The sequence below is a fragment of the Protopterus annectens genome, chromosome 1.part1 (genome assembly GCF_019279795.1).
Source record: "Protopterus annectens isolate FY-2018-M chromosome 1.part1, PAN1.0, whole genome shotgun sequence".
NCBI classification, from domain to species: Eukaryota; Metazoa; Chordata; order Ceratodontiformes; family Protopteridae; genus Protopterus; species Protopterus annectens.
The window spans coordinates 1,401,506,990-1,401,519,060 of NC_056726.1; the positions used below are offsets into that span (position 1 = coordinate 1,401,506,990).

At 43.0% G+C, this 12,071-nt stretch overlaps 1 protein-coding gene across 3 annotated transcripts in view; it reads left to right on the forward strand.

Annotated features, from left to right (window-relative positions):
- LPIN1 (lipin 1) overlaps positions 1-12,071 on the forward strand; it is a 750,916-nt gene that overhangs the window by 226,707 nt on the left and 512,138 nt on the right. The window lies entirely within an intron of this gene.

The window sequence follows — 12,071 nt, forward strand, 5'->3', positions numbered from 1 at the left end:
TGTTTAACCAAAAAGTGCTCCTGGCTCACCCCTAAAAAGTGGTACGCATCCACTGTGCTTACCTAGTAAACAAATATATAAAATTTAAAAAAAATAAAGGGTAGATGGATTCCAGTGGTGCTACGGACTGCAGCTGGCTTTATGCTCCTGAATCCCTTCTTATGGGTCTGTCTAGTCACGGATGTACTGGAATATGGTTCCTTTAAGGGTGCAATTCCCTTTTTAAAATAAAATAACAAAGGAAACTAAAAAATGGAAAGATGATAGAGATTTTTATCACCCCTAATATCCAAAGTTCTTAGCTTCACCTCCCAAGTTCTCCTCAGGTCTGAAAGATTGGTCTCGTAGAGTTTCTCATCTTCCTACAACTTTCATTGGATTCTCAGTCTGTGGATCCGAGTGACTGGAGCATAAACTTTAGCTTGTCTCCTCAGATCAAAAAAAAAAAAAAAAGTTTTTTGGATCCTGCCTCTCCCATTTGGATCCAGTCTGCTCAGATACTTCTCTTCTCTAATCCTAACCCTAGGATCTGATTAATAACTGGTTGCCCAGAAACAGTTGAACTAGTCTCTGATCCGGTGCCTTCAGATCCGGAATGTTGGGCAAATAGTCTCTCCTCAGAGCTGACATATATATAACAAGCATACCAGTAAGAACTGAACGATTCTCGGATCCTGAGCCTTCGGATCCGGAACTGTTGGGAAAATAGTTCTCTCCTCGGATTCGAGGTCTCAAATCCAACATAGAACAAATTGTCCAGAGAGAGCTGAGCTATACTGTGATCCGGTGCCTTCAGATCTGGAACTATAGTCTGAACTTAGCTTTATTCAGGTCGAGATATCCCTCGGATCCGATGTTTCATTTTTTTTAATGCCTTTTATAAATAAATAAATAAATCTATTTCAGTTCAAATGCTAGGTAACACACATCCAGTAATTCTAATTTCTAAACTCATAACAACAATATTTAAGATCTGCTTATAATTTGCACCCTTGTTCCCTATCATACAAGGTTTTGTTCAGATTTCTTGAGTTGAGAGGTTTAGAGGTATGGCTTCCCTCTTTCTTTTCTGGGGCCATAGTGGCTCAACTGTAATTTCCCATCAAGCATGGAGTTCTGGACAGTCACTCTGTCATGGCTTCATGAAGTTGCTCTGTGAGACAGCAGCGGCCTTAGGTCAGCTGGTGCCCTAGGCAAAAGGGCTCCACAGCGCCCCCACACACCACCCAGGTGCCCCCAACCTGGTCTACCTACACCAAATAAATACTGGAAAAGCGCCCCTGCTGGCGGTGCCCTGGTTAGCCTATAAGGCCGGCCTTTCTGGTCCAGTATACAGGTTTACCTCAGAGATTTACATCTGATGTTTTTCGTCTTTCACTGTTGCAGTCATTACATTTGGGTAATCCTGCTGGCAGGTTGCCCTCAGCCAGCCTGAATTCCAAAGTCTTGGGTCCTGCGCCGGCTGCTGTTTGCCCCTTCCCTGACGTCAGGTCATCAGGGGTATAAAAGAAGCGTCCGACGCCATTTTCTTCTGTCTTTCTTACCGCACGGTGCCCGAAGCAGAAGCAGTTCGCAAGTGCCGGTCGGCCGACTCCTGAAATTTTTGTGTTTGAGTTTCAGAACCGAAGTCTTTAATACAGCTAAGTACCCCATTGGGGAAACTTTTTTCTTGCTCCAGACCGATGTCAGAAAAAGTTAATAATTGTATTACTTGTGGAAAGCAAATACCTCATAAGGATTTTCATTCTTACTGTATTTCTTGCCTAGGCCCTGATCACAACATTTCTAGTTGTCGGTTTTGTGCTAGATTTAATCAACGCACTATTAAGCGTCGGTATTCTTTTGCTTTAAAGTATTTTGGTCGCAGGTTTAATTATCCTACAATGTCGTCGGATAGCCATCCGACTACCGGAGTTTACAAAAAACTCAAAGAAAAGGATAGAGAAAAACAACCGAGGTCCAAAACCGACAACAAAGCTTCTCCTAAGCTATTCGCCGGTTCTCAGTGAGGTGTTTCGCAGCCCCTGACACCCGCTACTGTAGAGTTGCAGGCCGCTACTGACTTCCACATGGAGTCAGCCATGCCGCTGGATGCTCAGGTATTGGAGCCTCGGACGATAATCCCTCAGATGGGTCTGGAGCAGCTGAGCAGGTACCGGCTTCTGAGGGTGTATTCAGACCACAACATCTTGACATTAAAACGACTTCAGCTTCAAAGACTAAGACTAAAGCAGCTTCTAAAGCAAAGAAACAAACTCAAGAGTCATGTGTACAGGCCTCTATGCCCAAAAAACAGATGATCAAGATGGCCGAAGACATGATTACCTTGATCAGGAGTTCCCATCCCCGTCCTGATAAGAGGCCTAGGCAAGAGACTGACTGTGAATCTTCAGATCAGGTTTCTGTTTCTTCTGATTCCTCTTCTGATCAGGGATATTTTTTACCCCCCTATGAGGATTCTGATGCTGAAGAATGTATACCTTCAGCATCCCCTCCTGAGGATTATTCCTTTGGGGAAACCTTGCATACCATGAGAGAGCATTTTCACTGGGAAAGCCAAGATTTTTCAGAATCAGAAAAGAGGCTCAGGGATTTCCTTTTACTACCACAGCACAGGCCTCTAGCCATTCCCCCTGTGTTAGACATTGTAGATGATGTGTTTTCAGAGTCTAATTTGACCCCTGAATCCTTACCTCCAGCTCCTGTTAAACCTGACAGATGTTACAGGGTTCCTGACTCACACATATTTCTTTTTAAAAACCCTGCTGCTGACCCAGAAACTATTTCACAGGGTCCCAAGGGAGTTAAGGCCTCTACAGCAAAAAACCCAACCCCCTCTGACAGGGATTCAAGGGCACTGGATAGATGGGGAAAAAAGGTTTATACATCTGCAACTTTGGCTATAAGGGCCTTAAACTGTCAGTTTCATATGCTCAAGTATCAGCAACATCTCATGGGATTGCTTAAACAGAAAATGATGTTAAATTCTGAATGTGCTGAACACAAGGAAATGCATGATTTATTGCATATGGCTGCAGTTACGGGTTCTGTAATTAGGAGGCATGCTTGGTTAAAGGAAAAAAATCTGCCTGATCATGTTATGGTTAAGTTACTAGATGCACCTTTACAGCATGATACTTTGCTTGGTGCTAAGGCAGAAGAGGTGTTAAATAAAATTGAAGACAAAACTAAATCTATGCAAACTGTTAGAGTTTTTACAAGTACAGCCACCTAGATTTAGTAGACACTGGCCTACAAAAAATTGGTCCTTTCCTGTGTCAGACAGACCTCAAAGGGACAGATCCAGACGCCCAAGGGGCACATCCCAGATGCAAGGTTCTTATAGGTCAAAACAATGGGGTGCTTCTACCTCTAAAGCTGGAGAAGATAAAGCACAAACATACAGAAAGCAGTCCCAATGACTTTCCCCTGCCTGCACCAAGCACTTATCTTCTGGCAGCACCCTTAGGGGGAAAATTAGCACATTATAACCCAGGACAAATGGGTTGTAAATATAGTGTCACAAGGCTACAAATTCCATTTCCATACCCTGCCAAAGGCAAGCAGCTGGCCAGATCTGCCAAAAAATCAATGGGCAGAGGCACAGAAACAAGTTTCATCCCTCATGGACATGGGGGCCATTCAGCAAGTACCAGAGCAAGAGCGGGGACAAGGATTTTACTCAAGACTGTTCTTGGTACCCAGAAAGGACAGGGCCTGGAGGCCAGTACTGGACCTATCTATTCTGAACACATTCCTGGATATTCCAAAATTCAAAATGTTGACTTTGCAGCAGCTTCTGCCCATGCTGGGCAAGAACGCTTGGCTTGTGACTTTAGACCTAAAAGAGGCATACTTGCACATTCCAATCAGACAATCGTGCAGAAGACACCTCCGATTCAAGGCTGGTTCAGTACATTACCAATTCTCTGCACTGCCCTTTGGCTTATCTACTGCGCCCAGGGTCTTTACAAAGTGCCTGGCACCAGTAATTGCATTTTGCAGACAAAGAGGAATACAAATATACCCTTACTTGGGCGACTGTCTAATTCAAGCAGAGAACAAGGACATTCTTCTTCAACATCTGGCGTTTGTGAAAAGACCACTAACATGCCTAGGGTACACGGCCAACGAAAAGAAATCAAAACTAGTACCCTCTCAAGATATAACATTCTTGGGTGCAAGCTTAAATACAACTGCCCAGATGGTTTATCTCACACCAGACAAAGGCAACTGACCACCTATTTCATAATGTTGGCAGCAAAGGCCCAGTTATCTGCAAGAAAATTTCTGCAGACTTTGGGCTTCATGGCATCCTGCATCCTACTAATCCATATGCAATACTGCATATGGGGAAACTTCAATGGTACCTAAAAAGTGTTTGGACTCAACATTACCACAGCCTGGAAACAATGATTACTCTCATTCCCTGCCTGTAACAGGAGTTTCGATGGTGGGCAAAGGCTTGTCACCAGAACAAGGGACAGCCATTCACATTACCCCCAGCCAGCAGACACTAACAACGGATGCATCAGATTATGCCTGGGGGGCCCACATGGCAGGAAGATGCATTCAGTGCACATGGACCTCAAACCAAATGCATCTACATATCAATCAAAAAAGAGATGCTAGCTGTTCAAAATGCCCTGACAGCCTTCAAGGACCTACTTCATCCGGGACAACTGCTGATAAAGACAGACAACACCACGATCATGTGGTATATAAACAAGCAGGGGAGCACACATTCTTACCCCCTTTGCAGACTAGCTATGACATTGTGGGACACAGCTTTGACTTACCAAGTACATTTGCAGGCACAATTCCTGCCAGGAAAGGAGAATACTCTGGCAGACGAACTAAGCAGAAACCTCATGGATCCCCACGAGTGGCAGCTGGATCCACAAGTCTTCAGCTTGATAACAAGGAAATGGGGATGCCTGGACATAGATCTATTTGCCTCCCCTCACAACTACCAACTACAAAGATTCTGCACAAGGACTTATCACTGACAAGCATGGAAAGTGGACGCCCTATCTTTCAGCTGGAAAAAGCTATAAGTATATGCCTACTGCCTCTCCTCCCCAAGGTACTCCTAAAGGTCAGACAGGAGAAACCAAAGATGATACTGATTGCCCCAGACTGGCCCCGCCAGTACTGGTATCCAATCCTAAGGAACTTGTCTCGTTACCCAGCTTGGACCTTACCTCAGTTACCTCGTCTACTGTCCCAGCAAAACAATCAGATCCTGCACAGCCAACTCAGGACATTAAACCTGGCAGCATGGCAGATAATGTAGTCATTCAAAAAACACCTCTCAGCAAAGCTGTGATGGATGTCATTCTGGAAGCCAGAAGGCCTAGTACAAGAAAGTCTTATGTTGGAAAATGGAAGAAATTCTGTGCTTGGAACCAGGCACAAGGAACTGATACAACTGTACCAAATATTCCTCCGATTTTGCAATACTTAACTGAGATGCTGGACAGAGGCCCATCCTTTTCATCAATTAAAATTCATGCCTCTGCCATTTCGGCTCATTACAATACAGAGCCACCAATTTTTTCTCACCCTTTATTAAAGCAGTACCTCAGAGGAGCCAGACATTTAAGGCCTCCAAGGAGATCACCAATACTTGCATGGGACCTCAACTATGTCTTGGAAAAGCTCACCCTGCCTCCTTTTGAGCCAGCTGCTATTGTTGATATAAAGTTTTTATCTTGAAAAATAGCTGTGCTCCTAGCAATTACTTCTGCAAGATGAGTTTCAGAGCTACAGGTGCTCATGGCTGTGGAGCCTTTTATCGTTTTTTATCCAGACAGGGTCTCTCTTAGAATTAACCCAACATTTATGTCTAAAGTGGTGTCCAGTATGGCTCTTAACCAAACTATTCATCTGCCAACTTTTTAAACAAATCCACAGAACAAGGGGGACAGAATTCTGCACTCTTTGGACGTACACAGACAGCTTAGATTCTACTTGGACAGGACCAAAGCTTTCAGGAAGACAGAGCAATTACTAGTGGCATATGCTGCAGGATCACAAGGAAAGGCCATCTCAAAGCGGACTGTCTCAAAGTGGATAGGCCACTGCATTCGTTTATGCTATTCACACCATGGCAAGCCAGTGCCTAAGGGCATTAGGCCACATTCCACCAGAGCTGCAGCCACTTCAGCAGCCTTTCTCAGGGGAGTTCCAACCAGAGACATTTTAGAGGCGGCTACTTGGAGTTCAGTGCACACCTTTAGAAAGCATTACCAGCTGCCATTCTCCTCTAAATCCAGAGCAGGCTTTGCCACTGCAGTTCTGCAGGGCCTCATAGCCACTCCTAATGCTGTTTAGCTCCAGCTTCCCAACCATAGCTTTGGGACTCTACCCAAATGTAATGACTGCAACAGTGAAACACGAAGAACATAGTACAGTTGTGTACACTTACCATAAATGTAGATGTTCGAGTGTATTCATTGTTGCAGTCCAGGTTACCTACTCACCATCCCCCTTGTTTCTATGGATCCTATCTTTCCTTCTCTGATTTATACAACCTATGTGGTGTATTTGCTTATAGATGAAGGTAAAATTTATATTGGTGCATTTATTGCTTTTAATATATATATATATATATATATATATATATATATATATATATATATATATATATATATATATATACACACACACACACAAAATTTGGCTACCCTTTTAAGGGGCACCTGACATCTGGGGCAAGAAAAACTGAAGAAAATGGCGTTGGCCACTTCTTATACCCCTGATGACCTGATGTCAGGGAAGGGGTGACAGCAGCTGACGCAGGACCCAAGACTTTGGAATTCAGGCCGGCTGAGGGCAACCTGCCAGCAGCATTACCCAAATGTAATGACTGCAACAGTGAATACACTCAAACATCTACGTTTATGGTAAGTGTACACAACTGTACTTTCCTATTTTGCAAATCCCTACATAGTTCCACCATGGCGTCCATTTCTGTCTCTCTAGTGCTATGGCTCGGGATCTAACCTGTACCTTTTTCTCACCTAAGAATCTTTGACTTGACACATTGATATAGCTTCTTCTTCTTCTCTCTCTCTCCTTAGTTTTCAGTGACCTGGACTTGCTTTAGACTGAAGTGACCATTATTTCATCATTAATATTTCCAAGAGGTTTTTCCCTCCAGAGTCCATGAGCAGAGAAGCACGCCCGACACTCGCGGTCCGCTTTTGCTTGGCGAACCACGAGTTAAGCAAGCGCGTGCTCTGGGTTTGACGCAGAGACGAAAACCGTCAATCTTCAGGAATCAGCCGAACTACTACTGATTAGTTTTTAGAAATGGTGAATAACATTCAACAGGTTAGTAACCATTCTTTAAAATGTGGGCTATGATGCACTGGAGGCTTCATTTAGATCAGCCATGACTGGCACAGTGATAGAAGGCATGCATGGTTGAAGAACAGGTCTTACGGGATTTGGTTAATCAAAAGCAAAAAGGATGCTCTCCTATGATAAAGGCCAGTCTATTTGGTACACCTGCTCAGCAAGTATGGAAGAAATGGAAGAAGAAAAATCAAAACAAGGGCAAAATCTGTTTCAACAGTTACAGGTTCAGCCCCCATGGTTTAGCAGGAACTGGCCTCCTTTGGTCCTTTCTCAAAATCTCAAGAGAGACTCAAAAGAAAGGGGAGGAATAGGGCGCTCTAGAGGCAGAATCCAGGGGAGAGGAGACAAGGCAATAACGAGCAGTGGCAAGGCAATAACAAACCACTGCACACACACAACCACACTGACATACAACAGGACAATCACACACTGACAGCAGCAACACACTACCAGGGAGCAAATAGCAGCACCTTTAGGTGGAAAAGTATTATTTATTAATTAAATTGGCACTATATATCACAAAACACAGTGGAATTTGCAAACCATAGACCAAGGCACAGGTTCCCACTACCTCCCTTCAAAATAAAAAGAGGAATGCCAAACCTACACCAAAAATCAAAAACAGAAGAGCTAAAAATAGCGAGCGCCAACAAAACAGGAGAGAGAGCTGTGGAAAGAGTACCCTAGTACCTACAAATGCATACAAGGATTGTGGACTCAGACCAGCTGCACTGCACACCATAAACCAAAATGCTGCAAAAAATCTAGCAAATCCAGAAATTCAGAATTCCACAAAGAAGGCAGAAGGCCATTTAATGATAAGGACAGACACAGTCATGTGGTATATCATCAAACAACAAGAGGGGAAGGCCCCATACCCCTATGCCTATGAAATCTGGAACCTTTGGAATATGGCTCTGAGCTACAGTTACAGGCCCTAGCAGACATGTTAAGCAGAACCACCTCCGATGCTCACAATGGATGCTACAATCTGTTTATCTTCAAGGCCATCACAAAGAAATGGGGAATGCCACAAATAGACCTATTCGCATCCCCCACTCATCACCAGCTCAAAAATTCTGCAACACAGGACATACCACCCCAGGCATGGTCTAGGTGGACTCTCCCTTCTTCCTTTGGAAGGCCTGACAGCATATGCATCCTTTGATCTTCCTTTGCAAGGCAGTACTGACTAGAAAAAAAAGAGGAACCTTAAGGGATAATAATCAGAGCTAGCATTGGCCAAGACAACACTGGTATCCATTGCTTTGGGGAGCATGTCCAGGGAGAATGTGGTCAATACCTGATGCCTTTGATGTTAACTCAGAACAACTACAACATCATGCACAACAAAAAAAACCTTGCAACTGACTGCCTGGAACATCACATAGCAATAACTACACCAGACCCCCACTAACTTAAAAAAGTTATCATGAAGCCTTCAGATTATCAACAAAAAGGGACAAGGTTCAAAAAGAAAAAAGGTTTGGAATTTGTGGTTGAAAGGTTTGAAATTTGGAGAACATAGATATTGCTAACATCCTAGAGTATAGATATTGTCCACAATTCTGAGGCCAGCGATACATACATATTCTCTTTTCCTATTCCTAGCATCAAGATACATGCAGTAGCTATTTCAGCAGAATACAGCTTCGATCACACTTGTCTTTTCGCATCCTCCTATCAGCAGTAGGCTCAGAGGATCAAGAATGTAAAACTGCTAGTTGAACCAGCAGCAACAGCAGATCTTCAACACCCTATCATGGAAAACTGCTTTCCTACTGGGCAATTACTTCAAAAAGGGTTTTTTGAACAGGCCTTAATGGCATGGCAGTACAGCCTCCTTCCTCTTCCATCAAGATAAGATGTCCATGAGAACTAACTAATCCTACATTTATGCCTAAGGTGGTATCCAGAGTGTCTTTACAATCCAGGCAATCACCTACTTCCGGACATAGTACAGTTTTGTACCTACCATAAATGTAGATGTCCGAACAGGATACATCTGCAGTCAGGATTACTCCCCCTCCCTTCCTCTAGTGTAACTCCTAGTATTTTACCTTCCTAATAGCTAGCTGGTGGGGGAGTCTCTTATGGTTATATATGTATATATGTGCATATTTGCTTATTTTTTGTGTTTTTTTTTTGGAAACATTGGCATTTATCCAAATCCAAAATTTAGCTCCAAGAGGGCAACTGGGGCAAGATGCTATCCTGTTCGGACATCTACATTTATGGTAGGTACAAAACTGTACTTTCTGATTCCTCCATTTGGGCTTCTCACAGAGGAACGAAGGATTCTTCATGCTTTCTGACATTGTCCCCTTCCCTTGTCCCCTTCTGGAATGCGACAGTCTCACTGGATGTTACTGTAGCGACCTGTCACAGTATGAGAGTTGATTATTTCCATTTGTCCTTCCCTATTTTCTGTTTTTTTTTTGTACGGCTCTTTCTACAACAAACTGCCATTAGTGTCCATTCCCATTTATTTTTTTAGTTCTTCTAACTACTCAAAAGAACAAGCCTTTATCTTCCCCCTCAACATAAACCCAAATTGACAGGCATTATATTTGTTAGTGTTCCCAGCCATAGGACATGTGGAGGGACAAACCATTCTTTTAACCTCCCCTATTAACCATAGTCATTTTCATTGCTTCCCACTATGGTAGGGGTGCATATTAAGTGAAGGGTGGTCCATCCTTATGGTCCTCCCTGGGAGACTAAAGGGCTTGTCACTTCCCCAGACATGGGAGCAGTTCTTCTAAATTGCAAGGCTTCCAAGAGCCCCCCCCCCCCATCTCCCTTACGGTTTTCACTTTGAAAAACATGCACTTCATTCTGACCCCAGTGTGGTTCGGGTTCATACAGAACTCCCCCTGATCATATTTCCTGCATGTCTGTCCTCATCTACCATTGATCTAGAAGTTTATGCGCAAAGCCATCAGGCTAAAAACTGCTGTTATCATCCTTGGCCCCATTTGGCATCGTTAATTTTTTGGCTTCCATCTCTCTGGTCCTTATTTGAAATTATCTCCAAGAATTAGGTAGCCCAATTCAGATCTCCTCTCTCTTTCTTTAACTAAGGGCATGGTTTTTCCAAATCCAATGATAATATGATGATCCAGACTCTCTTCTCCATACCTATGAAGGACCCTTGAACCAGTAAATAATTTTGATATAATAAAAATTCTTTCACAAAAAAAGGCTTTCACAGCTTCAGGCCTTGTATGCCAGCCTACCTACATTATTTCCCATGATGTTAGGGTGTTCCTTCAGACCAGTTCATCTTTCATACCCATAATGTTTATACCCATAATGGCCACAGAGACTGTACTTTATCAGTCCATATATTTGCCAGTTATCTCTTCTCTGATCATCTACTGTATCTTGCTGATTTGCTCTCAGTTGGTTGAAATTGCATTATTATCCTAGAACCCTTTCTATCAGATCTATGCCTACCTCATCAGCCATTCCTCTTGAGCTTACTTTGACGATGTCTGTCTTAAAGTCTCTTTGTTAAAGATTCATACTCTTGTGATGCATTACAATTTGGGCATTGTCTACAGAAGCAGTCCTTCCTTTGGGTCGACAGTGCTCCAGTATTTCCTTTCTGCAAATCCATGACTTCCTCATCTGCCTTTGTCACAGAGTCTCTTTTGCTAATATCGCTTCTACAGTCACTTGCTCAATAAACCATACTTTTGTGACACATTACAAACTTTGCATCGTCTCCAGCAGCATACCTTCCTTTGGTTCGACAGTGCTCTGGCATGTTCTTCTTTGAGGGCCTCCCAAGAGTTACATAGCTGGGGAGTCTAACCGATCAGTGAGGAAGAATGAAAAAGACCACATCAGATTTAAAAGTTATGTACTTCCCATAACCTGGTATCTGTGTTGTCCATTTTCATTCTTCCTCACCTTTCCTCCCAGCCATCTCCCGGCCTTATTTCTAGAAGGATACTGGATGATGCAGGATTTTTTTAGTTCGAGGTTTGTGTTTTAATTCTTACTTTATCTGTTCTGTCTGTATAAATCCATAGACCTAGGCAGCAAACTCGATCTGAGGGATAAGAGATAGTGTAGTGCATTATGGGAAGAGGGAGGAGCTCGAGACTAGGATCTAAAGTCTGGAAAATGCGGCCAAGTTGGATTCTAGGATTGGATCCGTAACCAAGTTGGATTCTAGGATTGGATCCGTAACCTATCAGTGAGAAAGAATGAAAATGGACAACACAGATGGACAACAGAGATGCCAGGTTATGTTAAGCACATAACTTCTAATTGTTTTATGCTGTGCAATAATTTAAAAATGTAGCTGATGTACAGAAAAATACTTTATCTTAAAATGTTTGTAGATTATAACATAGGTTCAGAGATGACGGCAGAGAGGAAGTGTTGTGATAAACAGTAGAAATATTTAGATGGAGGATGATCAGCACTCTGTAATTCAGTAAGCAACATTCTGATTAGACGTTTTCAACTAGAACATTGCTCTCCAATGTGTTCCCTGTTGTAGTTCCACATCCGGTAAGTCCAAACTTTGTGGAGGCAGCAAGCAAAAAACAATAGTGTCCAGTGCATCGAGAAAAAAATGTTGTATCTGCAGGTATCAACAATTAAAAGTTGCTGGGTAGTGCAGATTAAAGTGAATTCCTTTTTGCCTACAGTCCCTCATTGGTGGTCGAAACAGTGCCCACTTGCATCTT